The sequence below is a fragment of the Patella vulgata genome, chromosome 6 (genome assembly GCF_932274485.2).
Source record: "Patella vulgata chromosome 6, xgPatVulg1.2, whole genome shotgun sequence".
Taxonomy (NCBI): domain Eukaryota; kingdom Metazoa; phylum Mollusca; class Gastropoda; family Patellidae; genus Patella; species Patella vulgata.
In genome coordinates, this window is record NC_065884.2 from 70,143,747 (window position 1) to 70,165,609 (window position 21,863).

The 21,863-nt window shown below is 37.5% G+C and overlaps 1 protein-coding gene across 3 annotated transcripts in view; it reads left to right on the plus strand.

Annotated features, from left to right (window-relative positions):
* The window catches only part of LOC126824549 (double-stranded RNA-specific adenosine deaminase), a 120,607-nt gene that overhangs the window by 67,773 nt on the left and 30,971 nt on the right, over window positions 1–21,863 (plus strand). The window lies entirely within an intron of this gene.

Consider the following 21,863-nt stretch of genomic DNA (forward strand, 5'->3'; position numbering starts at 1 on the left):
TATTGAATATCAAAAGTCCATCTTTTTCCGGTAAGTTCACAACATGAATGTTAATTTAATTTTCAATGTTGAAGATTTTGGATAATATTGAGTTAGAGACTTAGCTTCTTTAAAGACGAGTAAATGTTCCAAAATATTACCAAGTACTATATCTTAATTGATTATTCTTAATTCAGGTGAGGTGCATAAATGAATAAACCACATTATTCAGCTAAGTTGTAAGGATATGTGTATTGATTTTTCCTCATGATTTATAAGCATTATAAACTGATACAGATTGTCTAATTGCCCAACAGCAGTTGAATCTGAATCAGTCTGTTTGATATTTGTCAATTTAATGTCGTTGTAAAATGAAGCGAAGTAGCCGACGGTTATATGTAATCTGGGTCGGGCTAAACGCCCTATACATACATGTACTAATTATCATAGAACTTAGAAGTTGTTGGCTTGAAATAAATATCTAACAAAACAAATTATACCTGCATTGGTTTAATGATTAAAATGGAAGCGTAATTTACAAAACATCCTTGGGGGGTAATGCCTAATCTACACCCACGGGTGTAAACTATTTAAGTGTAACATTACACTGTCTGAGTGCATCAGGCAGGTTACACTACTGGAAGTGGCAACTAGTTTCCACCTGAATTGGTGTAATGTTCTACACTAGTTGGGTGTTATCGGTTTACACCACTAAAGGTTAGGAGTTATCCCTATTTAGCTGGCAAGTAATTTCCACCCGAATTGGCGTAAACTTCCTTATTATTTTTAACAGTGTATAGAAAAACCTATATATATGATATCATAAAAAAAATTATATGTCGTGGCGAGTTTTTATCATCTTTTTATTTTTTCCAAGTCATATATATTCCAATTACCAAAACACATTTCAATCGCCGTGCAGAGGGAACTGGGGATATATGAAAGCGATATAACTTGTGGCCGACATTTACGATGATTTATTTAAATTACTTTAGATTTCGCGATATTGCTAACACTCTTTAATCGCCTACACGATCATCCTTCTGGAACTTGGGTGTCAGGAATCGAAAACGAGCAAATATCCTGATGTTATGTGTACAGTGTAGTCGACGGTTGCGGCTGCCCCCCCCCCATCCCCCGAATTATCTCACTTTATTTTATATTTGTTGTTTATTTCTTGCAATGTCTGTCGTGTCCGTAGGTTTGTCTTGTCCGCAGGTTTGTCTCATCGGTTCTCCTGCGCTTACATTAGTAATATTTCAATTCATTTTATTTTTAGTTCCTTGGGTAGTGGCGGGTTATTCTGTCTTACTGAATAAATGGGAGCCATCGTTTCTGTTATAATTGCTTAATTCCATTAAATGACTCGTTTGAAGTGTCAATCATTCTGAAACATTCAGATGAGGACTTAATTTGCTCACTGCTAGCTCTGTCTGCTCTATGAAATGAAAAAGGAAAAAAAACCATAAAAATTACAAATAAGATAACGAGTATATCCCTAGATTGGATGCTAGTCTAATCTGGGAGGGCTTTATAGTGTATTGTATAAGTCAGTAGAGTATGATGATATAGCTAGTTTTCCCAAAGACTAGACGACTGTCTAATCTGAGAGGTTTTATAATGTATTATACAAATTATAACAATATGATCAGATAACTAGTATTTCCATAGACTAGGGATAGTCTAATCTGAGATAACAAGTATTTCCATAGACTAGGTATAGTCTAATCTGAGATAACAAGTATTTCTATAGACTAGGGATAGTCTAATCTGAGATAACTAGTATTTCCATAGACTAGGTATAGTCTAATCTGAGATAATTAGTATTTCCATAGACTGGGGATAGTCTAATCTGAGATAACTAGTATTTCCATAGACTAAGGATAGTCTTATCTGAGATAACTAGTATTACCATAGACTTGGGATAGACTAATCTGAGATAACTAGTATTACAACAGACTGGGTGACTGTCTACTCTTGAGATGCTTATATAATGGGTTCTTATTTTTAGCCTAGTGTAGATATTTATTTTAATACCCGTCGTAGGTGTGTTTTTTTATTTATATTTTACTATGCTTATTTATTTGTGTCTTTATAATGTACATCTCGTCTCTCATAATTCTTAATGAATGACAGTTTTTTAATTCTTAGTATATTATAATTTATGAATATAATGTATTTATAACTGGTGAGACGTTAATAAACAACTACTGTAATTACTATAAAAAGTATAATTTGATGACTATCTAATTTGAGAGATTTTATAACCCATTATATAAATCAATATATTTATTTTAATTGATGAAGCTGGAGAAGAAGATGGATAAATATGATAATAAACTATTGACATTACAATTAATCTTAATTACATTTCTATTATCAACCGGAAAATGTCGACTTTATTGATTATTTTAAAAAAGATAATTGTCTTATTAAGAGCAGTCAACGTCGAAATGCTTTTTATTTTAATTTTTTTTTAATTTTATTGAATATAGAGGAACATTAAAAATACATATTCATGAACTTCTAATTTATAAGAGAAGGTGGCCGAGCGAGTGGTTAGTGTGTGTGCGTTGTATCATAAGGTCTGTGATTGCGTCAACTGGCGTGGTTTCGATTCCCCGGTTGTACGTGGCAAGGAGTAGTCTGTCGAACCTCAAGGGTTTTCTCCGGTTTCCCTCACTGCTAAATATATTGAAATAAAATTGAACCACATGTTAGTCCCGAAATGACATAGTTTGTGTCGAGTGGACGTTAAATCCCATTTCTCCCTCTCTCTCTCTCTATAACTTAAATACGTTGATAGACCGGTATTGTTCGGTGTATTTGTTTTAATTAGGCCATTAAGTTATTCACATTTAATGCCTAGGTCCCACTGGGCATTGTGTTTTGCCTCAGTGATGTACTAACAATGAAAATCGATGAACCCGTTTTCAAAGTGGCTTGCGATGCCCCCGGAGTTCCCCTTGGACGCCGTAGAACCGATTCCCGACGCCTCCCGAGGCTCATAAATTTCCATCGTTAGTACATCCCCGAGGCAAAAAAAGGCCAGTAGGGCCTAACCATTACCATCGTTGTCCAGTTCGCCTTATTTCATATAAGCCTTTCCCAGTAGGCCTACATATGGCCTTTTGAAGTGTAGGCTTACTATCATTGTCCATGTAGGCCCGTCCCGGTACAGGGCATCTTCGCAGAGTCCAGGTAATGCAATACTACATTTCATATCAGGACGTGTATTACCGGTCCAAAGACTTAGTGTATATTGCGGACAGCTATAATTATGACATGTCCCGATTATCTCATCATCGTGCTATATAAATGACATTAACTAAATGAAAAGATAACAAAATATTTACTTTACAAATCTGTCAATTAGAAGCACAAATGCACCGTCTCATTAGGCGTACAGGAAATAAGTTCTTGTAGCATTGACGCGACACCCCACCGACACGCCCACACCCCGCGCTTGTACTAGTTGATTGTTGTTTCCATCTTACAATTTACCAACATCTTAGGGTAAGGTTAAGGCAAAAACATTTGTCTAAAATAAAAAATAAAAAAAACAAACAAACAAAAAACCCCCCAAAAATTGTTTATTTATCCCGACAGTATCACCATAATTACGTAAACTTGTACTAAACACAACAGAAAAGAGCACTGATTATCGAAGATGTCTTTTATTGACGTGTTCCGAATTAATTCCTGTAGAATTAATTAAACTCGTTGATGCAAATGAAAGTTTCAATCGGTCTGAGTGAGGAGCATGTATAATCGGGTCACGGTGAATCTCTGCTCAATTCGTTTTACGTCACGTTTTAGCTATTGACTCGTTTGAAAGACAACTTAACATCTTACTAAGGATATCGAACATCTCACGTCTCCATGTTTTTTTTTCTTGTTCGTTAATTTTAACTACTTGTGTTGGATGTTTTTTTGGAGGTGGATTTTGTTTATTACTTCCATTGATTTGAAGTTTGGGATTTGTGTATTTATTCGCTTGTTGTTTGAGGGAATTCCGATTGATATTTTGTGCAGTTATCGGATTCCCAAGAGAATAAAATCCACGGAGTAATTGGCCCGAACGCATGCTTATTCAGGAATTACCGAGTTGATTAACAAATTGAATTTAGTCAATTGGGAAGAATTGAGCAAGCACATTAAACGACGACAATAGTCAATCTATTACGTTATTTATTATTCATTCAGTAAGAATCAGGGTGAATTCAGAATGGATAATTTGTATATGGTGTATACATGTTCACACACACGTGACCGCAGAATTAATAATTTGTATTTAGTGTATACATGTTCATAGATCTATACATAATTCTAAGGATCAGCGCCACTGTAGAATTGATGATAATGTATATTAGGCGTATACAATATGTTCAAGGAAACATGAAATCTATGGATTTATATGTCTCGGGACCATTGATTGGTTAGAATGTTATGAAATATAACATCAGAATTTTACCGTAAGACATATGTTTCTTCTGTATGGGATTCTCGCAGGATAGTTTGTCTCTGGATGATTGACCCATGTTTTAAATTGTATTTCTGCATTAGAGAATGAAATGTCACCAGAATGTTATAATAAGACGTGGTGGGATTCTCGCAGGGTAGTTGTCTCTGTATAATTCAAATGACTAACTCATGTTTTAAATTATACTTCTACATTGGAGAATGGATTATGTTTGATTAATGATGACGTCACAACTCAAGACATCATAGATCTTGCACCGGACACACCCGAATAAAGTTGGAACATTTATTTATAGTCTTCAAGCTCCACGCTGTCATGACTACATAGGGTAAGATTCACTGGTGGACTAGTTTGTGATATAATAGATATAATGTCTGCGATATCACCTCGGTGGAAGGGGACGTAAAATACAACTAACCCATCACAGGACACCCAAATAAAGTTGGAATGGGGTTAGAGCTAAATAATAAGGCCAGCTCAATTTTTCATCATAGGTCATGAGATGTAAACAGGGCTAGAGCTAATGCCAACCCTAACCCCTACCTTGGACATAGTCCCTATGCTTCTCCTAACCCTAAGATACAATCTCGCCAACAATCATGTCAGTGACCATGACAAAAAATTGAGCTGGCCTTAACAAATAGATTTAGCCAAGTTGGAAGAGTTGTAAAAAGTATGAAAGCCTATAACTACTCGTACCATTCGTAATTTCAGAACGCGAAAGTGATCGAAAAGTCGAAAAGTAGAAGTTACGACAAAATGTGAGTCGACAGCACGCTATACAAGCGAAAATGCAAGTCGAAAAGTAGAAGTCACGACAAAACGAGCGGTGCTATTTTCGAGTCAATTTTGGCTTGTATGGCGTGCTGTCGCCTCATATTTTGTCGTAATTTCTACTTTTCTGCTTTCGCGTTCTTAAAAGTTGACATTACAAATGGATAGTTATAGACTTCCATAATAAAGACCCCAACTCCACATTGTCATTGTTTTATACATAACAACTTAGCGATCGAGTAAGATCTATTGCGGACCACGTTGTGATATAGACTGTATTGATCTAGGTTCGAGACGTACCAAAAACGTCTTCCAGAAATTAAACGGACATAACTGCTGGGACTAGGCAGAGTGTAAAAGATATGGCTGGACTATGGAGTCTTATTTAAAGGTATGTGGGCATTTCATTTATTTTAAATAATTATCGAACACAGTTAATGGAGGGGAGGGGCGGGGGTGTGTGTGAAGTGTTTTTTCCGTTCCGGTTTGGATTTTGGAGGATATCGCAGGAACCCCTTAGAGACACATTATATAAGAGCTGCATCTGCCTATCTATTGCAAACTTTTTTTCTGATATGTTATATGAATTATTAATTAGACATTTATTCACATGAAGAGCCCATAATCAACTCTCAAGACCATCGGAGGGTTGTAATTTTGAACCGATTGAAACACGGCCGTCATTTCATTATTTAATTTAAAAATGGATAATCGAGAATTTGTTTATTCTCATAGCAACGGTGGCGATGGAAATCGAAACTATACGTCATTATCCAAACATTCATAACTCCTCTCAGAATGAAATAATTTGACTGAAATTTCCAATATATTTTTCTGCAAGCGTTTCAATCTGATTAAAACACAGATCCCATTTCGTTTCGTTTTTTATTGTTCAAAATTTCGTTTTGCTTGTCTTTACTACACTAGGATCTGGAAGAGTTGTTATATAACCCGCGTTTTGGTCGACGTGAGGGATTAGCCAATGAAATGGTCTTTTGTAACGAGTTCTTGGGGTGTGATGCAAGCAACTGTGGGTATCCTACTAGAAACCTCAACGCTGATTGTTTAATCAAATGTCTGGCGTCATAGGGTCAAAAGTCGCCCTATGACCCCTGGCGCGACCTCCCACTAGCGTCTCCGATCTAGCGTTCTCCCAGATCTTCATGTAGTAGAGGCCATCAAAAGTATTAAAAAAAACCCAAAAAACCCCCAAAAAACGAAACGAAATATAGATCTGTAATTTAATCAGATTGCAAGTGTTCGATATGTTGGTGATTGAATCATCCAGTTTTTATGATTTATGAAGCAATGCCGGGAAATTATAAATGAGAATTTAATGTTCTCTACACAATATTTTTGTCGTGCGTGTGCAGGCCTGCCAGCTCCTTATGGAACAATTTATACAACTTGTGGGGGGTTGGATGGCTGAATGGTTAGCGTGCGCGCGCTGTATCCCAAAGTCTGTCATTGAGTCGACTGGGGTGGTTTCGAATCCCCGGTTGTACGTGGCAAGGAGTAGGGTCGCCTGTCCAACCTCGTGGGTTTTCTCCGGGTCCTCCGGTTTCCTCCCACTGCTTAAAGACCCCTACGCGCAAGCGAATTATGTAAATAAAATTGAACCATATGTTAGTCCCGAAATGACCTAGTTTGTGTCGAGTGGACGTTAAACCCCATTTCTCTCTCTCTCTTTATACAACTTGTAATTAATTTGATACAAGGTCATCGGTTTTAGTATTTCAGCTCATACGATGATCTGCAATAAATTGGGGGCTATTTTACTAATGATTATTGGCCAAGAAAGTTCATCGGGATTTTCCGACGTGGTTTCACCCTTCAGTGATGTAGGACGGATGGCCTAACAAGGACAGCTGTCTAGTCGTTCAAATGGGACGGAAAAACAAGGTTCCGTGTACACATTGGCATGCACGTAAAAAATTCCCTCATAGCATACTGTATGGCGTATGCCCGTCTTCATTAGCCCATAGTAGGACGATAAACCCCATTTCATTTCATTTTCTTTTTTGTGCTTTTTTTTCTTGATAAGTTGGTGAGTGTGTGTGCGGGGGGGGGGGGGGGGGGTCCGAATGAGTTAATGCGAGCGCGTTGTTTCGATTCCCTGCTTGTACGTCGTGACAAGTAGTAGGGTGGCCTGTCCAAGCTCGTGGGTTTTCTCCAAGTCCTCCACCACCCCCTATTTGCGTCCAGTAGATTTTAAACGCCCCCCCCCTCTATTTTCTTGATGCGTTGTAGCTTGCTTATCGTCTCTGGCGTGTTGTTTATTAGAAACGTGACTTATTATAAAGGTGGAGAGAATAAAGCCATCATCTCATTTGCCTACACCTGCAATTAACCTGTACGTCGACCTCCTTATCACAACGTGATCTGAATAATTTAAAACAAGACAGACACTTTTATTGAATTTATGGATTCCTATTTTCATGCAGTGAGCAGTTAAAGATAATTATGTAAGGGTTAAATCTGCCAATTGCAGGTCTTTATTTTGGTTTCAAATGTTATATAAATTATTAATTCACATGACAAGCACTTAGACAACTTTCTATACCATTGGGTGCATGGCTTATAGTTATATTGAATAGAGTAGAATTCCTTTGCCATTTCAGAGAGAGAGAGAGAGAGAGAGAGAGAGAGGAGAGAGAGATTGGGTTCGTCCAAACTGGGCCATTTCGGGAGTAACATACGGTTAAATTTTATTTCAATGATTCGCTTGCGCGTATAGATCTTTAGCAGTGGGAGAAAACCCACGGGGTTGGGCACGCGACCCTACTCCTTGTCACGTACAACCGGGGAATCGAAACCACTCCAGTTGATTCAATGACAGACCTTATGATACAACGCGCACGCGCTAAAAATTCGGCCATCCAATTCCCCTTTTATAGCTGGAACGGCCATCTCTTTATCTAAATGTTACATAACACGTCTTTTATACAACAAATTGTTGAAATAAATTTGAACCATATGTTAGTCCCGAAATGACCTAGTTCGTGTTAGTCCCGAAATGACCCAGTTTGGACGTTACCCCCCCCCTCTCTCTCTCTCTCTCTCTCTCTCCCCCCTCTCTCTCTCCCCCTCTCCCTCTTTCTCTCTCCCTCTCTCTCTCTCTCTCTCTCTCTCTCTCTCCCCCTCCCTCTCATCATGAATTTAATCGTTTGATATTGGTCTTTTTGTTTGTTATCGGGATTAATACCGTATTGACTTTTGGTATTTGATTAAATGACTTCATCTGGATTAAATGACTCCATCTTGATTTCTTTATTTATGTGTAAGTTAAATATGGTATCAATCTATCTCAATGATTCTAGTTGAATAGTTATAACCTGTATCATATCGTCAGTATCGTAGTTATTGATTTGTATATTAACAAAGGTATAATATGGTATGCAATGTGGAGAATATTACCCACTGTTTCCCAGGTTGTCTTCTTTATGAATTTGTTTTGATTTTTAAGTGAATACTGTGTAGCTACAGCACTGGGATCACATTGATCAGCAGTGAATATTCGCTAGGCCTCTACAGTCACTGATAAGGATGACATCGATGCGACTTAATGAGTCCCCAATATTAACTTTTTTCCTCCGACAAATTAAATTCTGAAACATTTTTTTGATGTATTAGAAAAATAAATAAAGACGTTTGAATTGTTTGTAGGTAAAATTATTTAGTGTAAATGGGTATTCAAATGAGTAAAAGTCTCCATTCTGCCCGAAGCAGTTATGTCTTATGTAAACAATGTACGCGTCATTGAGCCAATGATTGACACCGCGTGATGTGATTGCACGTGTTGAAGAAGTCATCTTTTACAGAGATATTAGAAGACTTTCGTAATTCTCTGTGAAACAGATTGCACTGGGATGTACAGTCCATTGGGCGCTTACGGGGGGAGTCACGGTGGCTCAGTGAGTAAGACACTGGTTCGCTAACCTGGAGGTCCCTTGTTCGATCTCTGCTGTGACCGAGAAAGGTGGGTTTTTTTTGGGTTTTTTTTTTGGGGGGGGGGGGCAGGCATGGTCATATTAAACCCCTCTAGGGATTTTCCGACGCGGTTTCTTCTTGTCAGTGATGCAGGACCGATGGCCTGGCAAGGGACAAAGGGACAACATATATTCGTTCGGATTGACGAAAAACCGAGGTCCCGTGTACACATTGGTGTGCACGTTAAAGATTCCTTGACAGTTGGAATTCGATATAAGAGTAGGCCATAGATTCGCTCTCCGGGCAGAATTTTCCTAATAGCACACTGTATGACATATGCCCGTCTTCCTTAGCCCAGTCCGAGCAGAACAGTAGGACGTTAAAGGGGCTAAATTGCTAATATTTGGGACCTAGAATAATGTAGTATGAATGTATATAAAGTGGGTTACATTCAATCGTTTCTGTTTTTACTGTAATTTCTGATCATTTATGTTCGACGAAATACTTCAGAATCCCATCTCTTCCCGGTAAGATCACAACATCAATGTTGATTTAAATTGACAAATAATTCGTGTTTTCAATGTCGAAGATTTTGGATGATATTGAGATAGACACTTAGCTACTTTAAAGCCCATTTCATTTCATTTCATTTCTGGACGCTTACGATCGATGCTAAGATCCCTGTAACTGTTTGATTGTTTTACCCGACATTGCTTGGGAGAGAGAGAGAGAGAAAGAGAGAGAGAGAGATAAATGGGGTTTAACGTTCGATCGACACAAACTATGTCATTTCGGGACTAATATATGGTTCAATTCTGTTTCAATAATTCGCTTGCGCGTAGGGTTCTTTAGCAGTGGGAGGAAACCGGAAGACCCGGAGAAAACCCACGAGGTTGGACAGGCGACCCTACTCCTTGTCAAGCTTGGTAGAGTTTATCTCCAATTTTGTAACATCCATATAATAACGCAATGATCATTATTTGCCAATTTCATCTTTAAATACTATGCCAAGCATAAAATAAAACAAACCCGGCTTTGTATCCATAATAATACAATAATATTTGTGAATACAAATATTATTATTAAGTTTATCCCTGCGAAACATGTTGCGTCATAACGGACAAAATTGTGAATAATCATCGTAAATATCATCAATAAACATACATTATGCAAGAGCTAAATCTGCCCATTGCAGATCTTTCTTTGGGCCTTATATGTTATATAAACTGTTATTTAAACGTTTATTAACATGGCAAGTCCATAATCAACTCTCAGTAGATACTTTTCGTTTTAGCTCTATACTGATTTTCATTATATTGACCATCTTTTGATGCTTATAGTCTTATTATATCACATTGTACATCCATAAATGATCAGCCCAGATGTTATGTTATAATTGTATAATCGACTTTTGTTTAAACTGTGTATGCTGTCCTTGCTGTATGAAATGATACAATAAAATCTTATCTTATCTTATCTTATCTGATGGGTACGATGTTAAAAAGATTTGAATCCGATCTGCGATGCAATGGCTGTTCATAATTAACCGTAAAAACGGACAATCGAGACTTTGTTTATTATCTTAACAACGGTAGCAATGACAATCGAGGCTACAGTGTTTTTGAAATTCCGTTTTCTCGGCACAGAGTGAAGTAATTTGATTGAAATTCTCAGCATATTGTCTATTTTTTTAAAACTATTATAGTGAGAACTGTCAGCTTTTCATCTAATCTTCCATAATCCCCTTTAAATACACCACTAAATACATTATAAAAAGCACCATTAGATTACTTGTAAACAAGGTGATTTAACTGAAATATTCAACAAATTTCCTTTTTTTATTATCTATTTTTTTAACAATTATAGCTAGAATTGTCAGGTTTTCATCTAATCTTCAATAATCCCCCTTTAACTACTGCACTAAATACATTATAAAAAGTTATTATGAAGTTGATTTAAAATTTGTAAGTTTATCCGATTATAATAATATAATAATAATAAAAACTTTTTTTTAATGAGTCAACTTATTTAGTTTGTAAAAAAAGTAATCTTCCATAAGTCCCTCCTAAGCTACAAAGACATATATACATGTAATATCAGCATAAATTCAAAATCATTTGAAATGGAATAGCATTTTAAAGTCGAAAGTTTGGGAAGTCGATCGCTCCTAAAGTGAAAAAAAACTTACTTACTTATAATGCTCGTGTATTGCTTGTCTTGTAAAGAAAAGTTGTGAATTTTTGAAATCATATGTTAGTTCCGAAATGATCTAATTTGTATCGAATTGACGTTACCCCCCCCCCCCCACACACACACACACACCTCCCTCTCTCTTTCTCCCGTTATAGGGGGGGGGGGGGGGCTGAATGGTTAGCGTGCGCGCGCTGTATCATAAAGTCTGTCATTGAGTCGACTGGCGTGGTTTCGAATCCCCGGTTGTACGTGACAAGGAGTAGGGTCGCCTGTCCAACCTCGTGGGTTTTCTCCGGGTCCTCCGGTTTCCTCCCACTGCTAAAGACACCTACGCGCAAGCGAATTATTGAAATAAAAATAAACCATATGTTAGTCCCGAAATGACCTAGTTTGTGTGGAGTGGACGTTAAACCCCATTTCTCTCTCTCTCTCTCTCTTTCTCGTTATAACGTTATAATTCCAAGATGTCAATATTTTAATGTGTAGGCACAATATTTTAAACATACATTATGCAAGAGCTAAATATGCCTATTGCAGGTCTTTCTTTAGGCCTGAAATGTTACGTAAACTATTAATTAGAAATTTATTAACAAAACAAGACCATAATCGACTCTCGATGGCATTGGATACGCGAGATTTCAACAAGATTAAAAACGGTTCGCCATTTAAAAATTTAATTTAAAAATGGGAAAGCGAGGCTAAGTCCCGATTATACCAGTGCCCTGGTTACCACTGCCCTGTACACACATCTTGTCAAAACTACAAATAATGGCTGAGAATGAAGTAATTTGAATGAAATTTTTAATATTCTCTCTTTTTTTATCATCTATTTTTGAATTATTATAGCAAGAATGACCAACTCTTAGCTAATGTATCTTTAATGTTTTATCAGTAAGTGCAGGCGAAGACAGGGCTATTAAAGACGGTATTATAATGGAAGAAATACGCTGAATAAAATCCAGTCAGTTGAGAAAGGTGGCTTTTGATATTCAATTAAGAATAGTAAGCGGATATGATATATGATTTATGACAATAAACCCCCCATCGTAAAATGATAAATAACACTATGCTCTATAAATAGGCCGATAGTAATCCGTGATTTACAGTTATAAACCATTCATGTGGAAAGTTAATAACACGGAATTAAACAATTTATTCACAATAATACCTGGTTATTATCTCTAGGTCAAGATCAATCAGCCATACTGATACCTGTATACAATAATAACACGGTAAAATATACCTGGTTACTTTACAAACATGGTGGAGAGAGAGAGAAGAGAGAGAGAGAGAGAGAGAGAGATTAACGTCCACGCGACACAAACTAGGTTATTTCTGGGCTAACACATGGTTCAATTTTATTTCAATAATTCGCTAGCGCATAGAGGACTTTAGAAGTGGGAGAAAATTGGTGTAACAGGTAACCCAACTCTTTTGAGGTCCACGCGACACAAACTAGGTTATTTCGGGACTAATATATCGTTCAATTTTATTTCAAAAACTCGCTTGTGCATAGGGGTCTTTATCAGTGGATCGGTGGCAGGAAACCGGAGGTCCCGGAGAAAACCCACGAGGTTGGACAAGCGACCCTACTCCTTGTCACGTACAACCGGGGAATTGAAACCACGTCACTTGACTCAATGATAGACCCTAGTACGTGTTAAACCACTAGGCCAACAATTAGTTTTTTACTATGTACCGTTAATCTGGGTAGAAATGTCCATATGAGGACACTGTAATTTCACACGAGTCCTCTCTTTACATTCATATCTCACAAATAATTACAGTTATTCACGTTAGTCCATGCATATGGATGTGAATCAGTTGTTCTCGTTCAGATTTTGAAATTGTGGACTATTTGTAGACAGCATAAAGATACATCTTTTGCCCTTTGGATTCAGAAATGCTCCTTTTTAAAATGCATGTTTCTCCAATGCAGACTGTTTGTGAACAGCACAGGGATACATATTTTACCCTTTGGATTCTTTGATACAGTACTTTGAAAAGTTGAGTGATTTTGAACAACATAAAGATTCATAATTTTACCATTTGGATTCTGCAATGCACCATTTTCTAAAAATAAGTCCACTTGACTGTTGATTCGATTTTTTCTTTATTGTCGTGTGGAATTTGGTTAGCAGACTGTTTGTGAACAACACCGGATACATATTTTACCGTTTGGATTCTCAAATGCACTTCTTTGAGAATTGTGAACAACATAAAGATTCATATTTTACCATTAGGATTCTGCAATGCACCATTTTCTATTAATAACTCCACTTGACTGTTGATTCGATTTTTTCTTTATTGTCGTGTGGAATTTGGTTAGCGGTTGGAATCGATTATAAAATCTACACTTACTCTCTATTTACGGAATCAAATGACGAATTGATTACTTTACTGATTGAGTAGATGCCGTGTCGAACCACGTGGAATTTACTTCATTCCTGAAACACACGTGGTGGTTGTTATTTGGGAAAGCGGGTCAAACCGTCATTGTGATTTTGATCTCATTTTCCGTGTTTCAATTTAAAAGAACAACGCGACTGTCAATGCGTGATCCTGTATGTGATGAGACCGCTTAATGTTGCTTTGATCGCCGATTTTGTGTCTCGAGGACCAATCACAATTAGTTATAGTTCTCATCGGAATCTTGTGTCACGTGGGTATTTTAGAAGCCGTGTTTATCAAAGGAGTATCCAGTTTCCAGACCAGAGGAATTAATGTGGATATCTATAAGATTACTAAACATTACATTTTCCTTGACGGGGGTATCGATTACAATTGGTTTGTCTTGAAACAAGAGTCTAGTAGACGTGGTCATTTAGTAATCTGGCCAATCAAAGAGAAAACACATCATTTCCTGGTTTTAAATATCCCGTCTTCTGTTATGACCATTTAATTAGTGTCTGATTTGAGTGGGGAACCATTTGAGTACTGGATGACGGCGACTTACCAAGCCTGGATGACAGCGACTTAAGAAACCGTCTTAAGACAACATGCCTAAGAATGTTACAGTAGAATTACGCTATATTTGTTTACACTATACAACTCGTAGAATGAATGTTCGATAACATTTAAATATGGCTTCGGAACACATACCCAATCTATTTAATTGAAATTTGTATTCCGATCAGTTCTTTGTTAGGATATTTCCCTGTCCATGAATTGTCGGTAACTTTCAAATATTATGCTTTGGGACACACAACCAGTTGTTTTAATAGAAAGTTAGTGCAACTGTACTTTAGTTCCGAATAATTAACCAATTTTTAAAGAATCCTACACATTGGCGTGCACGTAAGAGATCCCTTGAAAGTTGGAATGCGATATGAGCGTAGGTCGCAGTGCCGCTGTTCGGGCAAACTTTCCCTCGTAGCACACTGTATGGCGTATGCCCGTCTTCATTAGCCCAGTTGGGAACAGAACAGCAGCACGTTAAACCCCATTTCATTTCATTTCATTTCCTTTCCTTTTCTCAATTTGGAACTGTATAGTACCGACTCTTTGTTATAATTACCGGCATGCTATACATTACCAAAGTAATATTACAGGAACACAAAGGTATACGTGCAGTATTAAGAAGACGTTTATGGATCTTGAATCGATCATGCTGTTTGAAGTTCCTGGAACCTTTCAGATTGAATCATACTATCAAAGGACTTGGATTTCCTGAAAATCTCCAAGACTTCTGTAGTATATGGATTTTTTTCTGACTAAATAAATGGTACTATCGAAAGTGGTGCCATTTGCAGGCCAAATCATTCAAGACCATCTTTATGATTATTGGGAATTTTTGTAGACGGACAATAGTTCTGTGTATTTCCAATAATTTTGGAATTATGGCTTAATGAGAAATTTCAATATAGGAACACGTACAGGAACCAGCAGACAAATCTCCTGCAAAGGTCATGTTATTAGTTCGTAACGTTCATAACTAGAGGTTTTCATCTAAATGCGAGGAAGTCACGTAGTAGCCTACATATGGAAATTATTTAATTCACCCCTCATTGAACCGGGGATTGTTCATTAGCCGGTGACCCGAGGGCTTTTTATTGACCGTTGATCCCGAGGTTCGTAAGAGAAGGCCAGACTACATTGAACGGTCGTTTAATTTGGAATTGACTCAAGTGGCTTTCAGTGCAGCTTGTGGTATGGCCCGAGTATATAACTGAATATATAGAGCAGTCTGTGTTGCAATTCGTGCTTTTATTTTCATGGAGGAGTATGACCTTAAAGGTAAGTTGAGTTATTCTCTTGACATAGAAATAAATTTAAAGTTCCTGCTATAGTGTACTTTGTTTTGACAAAACACGTGTTGAAGTTGATGTATTTGGGCAATATATAAGTATGTGTGTGTGTGTGTGTGTGTGTGTGTGTGCGAGAGAGAGGGAGAGAGAGAGAGAGAGAGCATTAACTTATACTCGACACAAACTAGGTCATTTCGGGACCATAACATCAAACAAAATGGTCAACACATTCTGGTCAAAGTCGAAAAATGTGCACCACTTACAAATTTAAGTCAACATTAGCTGATAACTAAAACTCAAATTCTAACGGTCTCCAGAGGCCGGGGGATAGGGGCGAACGGTTAACACATTGAGTCAAGTGGCGTGGTTTTGATTCACCGCTTGTACGTGACAAGGAGTAGCGTCTCCTGTCCAACCTCTTGGGTTTTCTCCGGGTCCCCCTGTTTCATCCGACTGCTAACGACACCTACACGCAAATAAATTATTGAAATATATTTGAACCATGTGTAAGTACCGAAATGACCTAGTTTCGTGTCGAGCGGAGTTAAACCCCATTTCTCTCTTTTCCTTCTATGACGTTACAGCTCACTTTGTCAGTAGAATGAATTGACCAGCTAAATATGCATTACAAAAAGAGGACTCACATGCACAAGCGAATAATAAGTAACAACTGCCATTCAAAATGGCCGCTTTTAAACAATTCTAGACGTTATGGCGGCATTCATATGATAATGACGGACGCATAAACGATCATTTCTCGCTAATCACCAGATATTTTAACCAAGTTTCCTTTATATCCCAGCCGGCGAAATTAAAATCCGATACTCGATTCCTTTCTCAGCTTTTGTGTCGGTCTACATAAATTCTAACCTGTTACTTGTACAAGTTCTGATAATAAAGACTTTATTCAGCCCATTAAGAAATGATATTATTATATATTAAAGCCATTGTAATATGGCATAAAGAAATTAACTCACTTATTTCTCTTGACTCTGTAAACGAGCCGTGTGGCTTTCAGGATGTTTTGGCGTGGGAATGGGTTAGTTACTTTTTAATCTTTTTAGTCGCTTTTTAAAACCTCCACGGCTATACAATACTTTAATGCTGTTTTGATTGTCGGGCTTTTGTGACAAACGACGATGCATGAAAAGAAGGCCTCGGTGCTTTTTAGTTAGGATAACCACGCCTATACAAAGTTTCAATACTGTTTTCATTATGACAAGCGATGATGCAGAAAAAGGCCTCGGTGGTTTTCACTTGTAATGAAATGAAAGAAATGGAGTTTAACGTCCTACTGTTCTGACGATTTGTTCTTTGGTTAACCACTGCACGCCAATACAAAGTTTTAATGCTGTTTTTATTATCGTTCTTTATGGCAAACGACGATGCAGGAAAAGGCCTCGGTGGTTTTCATTTTAACGAGTTATTCTTTGGTTAACCACTGCACTTGAACGGTTACGGGACAGAAATCTTAAAAGCTATGGAATTACCTTAATTGTGAGATAGGACTGTTAAATATCGTAGTCTTTTACCTGGATTTATTACTATGACATAACAGCACCGAGGCCTTCAGGTAAACATATAGTATTTGAACATGTTGATAATTATTTGTTATTTTGCATTTCTTGGTTGACAAATTGACCGTGGTAGATGTATATTGTTTACCTTAAACTGTTTTTAATTTTTTTATTTTTTGCTACTTTGAATTGTTAAATGAGCGATCAATCATTCACACGCTCCGCTACAATTTCAATTACGCCATTTTCAGACTTAAGAAGTGTTTATTATTAAGATAACCGCGCGAGGTATTTTAGTAACAAACGACTTGACCGTATCTTTTAGAGGAAAGCGAGGCTAAGTCCCGATTATACCAGTGCCCTGGTTACCACTGCCCTGTACACACATCTTGTCAAAACTACAAATAATGGCTGAGAATGAAGTAATTTGAATGAAATTTTTAATATTCTCTCTTTTTTTATCATCTATTTTTGAATTATTATAGCAAGAATGACCAACTCTTAGCTAATGTATCTTTAATGTTTTATCAGTAAGTGCAGGCGAAGACAGGGCTATTAAAGACGGTATTATAATGGAAGAAATACGCTGAATAAAATCCAGTCAGTTGAGAAAGGTGGCTTTTGATATTCAATTAAGAATAGTAAGCGGATATGATATATGATTTATGACAATAAACCCCCCATCGTAAAATGATAAATAACACTATGCTCTATAAATAGGCCGATAGTAATCCGTGATTTACAGTTATAAACCATTCATGTGGAAAGTTAATAACACGGAATTAAACAATTTATTCACAATAATACCTGGTTATTATCTCTAGGTCAAGATCAATCAGCCATACTGATACCTGTATACAATAATAACACGGTAAAATATACCTGGTTACTTTACAAACATGGTGGAGAGAGAGAGAAGAGAGAGAGAGAGAGAGAGAGATTAACGTCCACGCGACACAAACTAGGTTATTTCTGGGCTAACACATGGTTCAATTTTATTTCAATAATTCGCTAGCGCATAGAGGACTTTAGAAGTGGGAGAAAATTGGTGTAACAGGTAACCCAACTCTTTTGAGGTCCACGCGACACAAACTAGGTTATTTCGGGACTAATATATCGTTCAATTTTATTTCAAAAACTCGCTTGTGCATAGGGGTCTTTATCAGTGGATCGGTGGCAGGAAACCGGAGGTCCCGGAGAAAACCCACGAGGTTGGACAAGCGACCCTACTCCTTGTCACGTACAACCGGGGAATTGAAACCACGTCACTTGACTCAATGATAGACCCTAGTACGTGTTAAACCACTAGGCCAACAATTAGTTTTTTACTATGTACCGTTAATCTGGGTAGAAATGTCCATATGAGGACACTGTAATTTCACACGAGTCCTCTCTTTACATTCATATCTCACAAATAATTACAGTTATTCACGTTAGTCCATGCATATGGATGTGAATCAGTTGTTCTCGTTCAGATTTTGAAATTGTGGACTATTTGTAGACAGCATAAAGATACATCTTTTGCCCTTTGGATTCAGAAATGCTCCTTTTTAAAATGCATGTTTCTCCAATGCAGACTGTTTGTGAACAGCACAGGGATACATATTTTACCCTTTGGATTCTTTGATACAGTACTTTGAAAAGTTGAGTGATTTTGAACAACATAAAGATTCATAATTTTACCATTTGGATTCTGCAATGCACCATTTTCTAAAAATAAGTCCACTTGACTGTTGATTCGATTTTTTCTTTATTGTCGTGTGGAATTTGGTTAGCAGACTGTTTGTGAACAACACCGGATACATATTTTACCGTTTGGATTCTCAAATGCACTTCTTTGAGAATTGTGAACAACATAAAGATTCATATTTTACCATTAGGATTCTGCAATGCACCATTTTCTATTAATAACTCCACTTGACTGTTGATTCGATTTTTTCTTTATTGTCGTGTGGAATTTGGTTAGCGGTTGGAATCGATTATAAAATCTACACTTACTCTCTATTTACGGAATCAAATGACGAATTGATTACTTTACTGATTGAGTAGATGCCGTGTCGAACCACGTGGAATTTACTTCATTCCTGAAACACACGTGGTGGTTGTTATTTGGGAAAGCGGGTCAAACCGTCATTGTGATTTTGATCTCATTTTCCGTGTTTCAATTTAAAAGAACAACGCGACTGTCAATGCGTGATCCTGTATGTGATGAGACCGCTTAATGTTGCTTTGATCGCCGATTTTGTGTCTCGAGGACCAATCACAATTAGTTATAGTTCTCATCGGAATCTTGTGTCACGTGGGTATTTTAGAAGCCGTGTTTATCAAAGGAGTATCCAGTTTCCAGACCAGAGGAATTAATGTGGATATCTATAAGATTACTAAACATTACATTTTCCTTGACGGGGGTATCGATTACAATTGGTTTGTCTTGAAACAAGAGTCTAGTAGACGTGGTCATTTAGTAATCTGGCCAATCAAAGAGAAAACACATCATTTCCTGGTTTTAAATATCCCGTCTTCTGTTATGACCATTTAATTAGTGTCTGATTTGAGTGGGGAACCATTTGAGTACTGGATGACGGCGACTTACCAAGCCTGGATGACAGCGACTTAAGAAACCGTCTTAAGACAACATGCCTAAGAATGTTACAGTAGAATTACGCTATATTTGTTTACACTATACAACTCGTAGAATGAATGTTCGATAACATTTAAATATGGCTTCGGAACACATACCCAATCTATTTAATTGAAATTTGTATTCCGATCAGTTCTTTGTTAGGATATTTCCCTGTCCATGAATTGTCGGTAACTTTCAAATATTATGCTTTGGGACACACAACCAGTTGTTTTAATAGAAAGTTAGTGCAACTGTACTTTAGTTCCGAATAATTAACCAATTTTTAAAGAATCCTACACATTGGCGTGCACGTAAGAGATCCCTTGAAAGTTGGAATGCGATATGAGCGTAGGTCGCAGTGCCGCTGTTCGGGCAAACTTTCCCTCGTAGCACACTGTATGGCGTATGCCCGTCTTCATTAGCCCAGTTGGGAACAGAACAGCAGCACGTTAAACCCCATTTCATTTCATTTCATTTCCTTTCCTTTTCTCAATTTGGAACTGTATAGTACCGACTCTTTGTTATAATTACCGGCATGCTATACATTACCAAAGTAATATTACAGGAACACAAAGGTATACGTGCAGTATTAAGAAGACGTTTATGGATCTTGAATCGATCATGCTGTTTGAAGTTCCTGGAACCTTTCAGATTGAATCATACTATCAAAGGACTTGGATTTCCTGAAAATCTCCAAGACTTCTGTAGTATATGGATTTTTTTCTGACTAAATAAATGGTACTATCGAAAGTGGTGCCATTTGCAGGCCAAATCATTCAAGACCATCTTTATGATTATTGGGAATTTTTGTAGACGGACAATAGTTCTGTGTATTTCCAATAATTTTGGAATTATGGCTTAATGAGAAATTTCAATATAGGAACACGTACAGGAACCAGCAGACAAATCTCCTGCAAAGGTCATGTTATTAGTTCGTAACGTTCATAACTAGAGGTTTTCATCTAAATGCGAGGAAGTCACGTAGTAGCCTACATATGGAAATTATTTAATTCACCCCTCATTGAACCGGGGATTGTTCATTAGCCGGTGACCCGAGGGCTTTTTATTGACCGTTGATCCCGAGGTTCGTAAGAGAAGGCCAGACTACATTGAACGGTCGTTTAATTTGGAATTGACTCAAGTGGCTTTCAGTGCAGCTTGTGGTATGGCCCGAGTATATAACTGAATATATAGAGCAGTCTGTGTTGCAATTCGTGCTTTTATTTTCATGGAGGAGTATGACCTTAAAGGTAAGTTGAGTTATTCTCTTGACATAGAAATAAATTTAAAGTTCCTGCTATAGTGTACTTTGTTTTGACAAAACACGTGTTGAAGTTGATGTATTTGGGCAATATATAAGTATGTGTGTGTGTGTGTGTGTGTGTGTGTGTGCGAGAGAGAGGGAGAGAGAGAGAGAGAGAGCATTAACTTATACTCGACACAAACTAGGTCATTTCGGGACCATAACATCAAACAAAATGGTCAACACATTCTGGTCAAAGTCGAAAAATGTGCACCACTTACAAATTTAAGTCAACATTAGCTGATAACTAAAACTCAAATTCTAACGGTCTCCAGAGGCCGGGGGATAGGGGCGAACGGTTAACACATTGAGTCAAGTGGCGTGGTTTTGATTCACCGCTTGTACGTGACAAGGAGTAGCGTCTCCTGTCCAACCTCTTGGGTTTTCTCCGGGTCCCCCTGTTTCATCCGACTGCTAACGACACCTACACGCAAATAAATTATTGAAATATATTTGAACCATGTGTAAGTACCGAAATGACCTAGTTTCGTGTCGAGCGGAGTTAAACCCCATTTCTCTCTTTTCCTTCTATGACGTTACAGCTCACTTTGTCAGTAGAATGAATTGACCAGCTAAATATGCATTACAAAAAGAGGACTCACATGCACAAGCGAATAATAAGTAACAACTGCCATTCAAAATGGCCGCTTTTAAACAATTCTAGACGTTATGGCGGCATTCATATGATAATGACGGACGCATAAACGATCATTTCTCGCTAATCACCAGATATTTTAACCAAGTTTCCTTTATATCCCAGCCGGCGAAATTAAAATCCGATACTCGATTCCTTTCTCAGCTTTTGTGTCGGTCT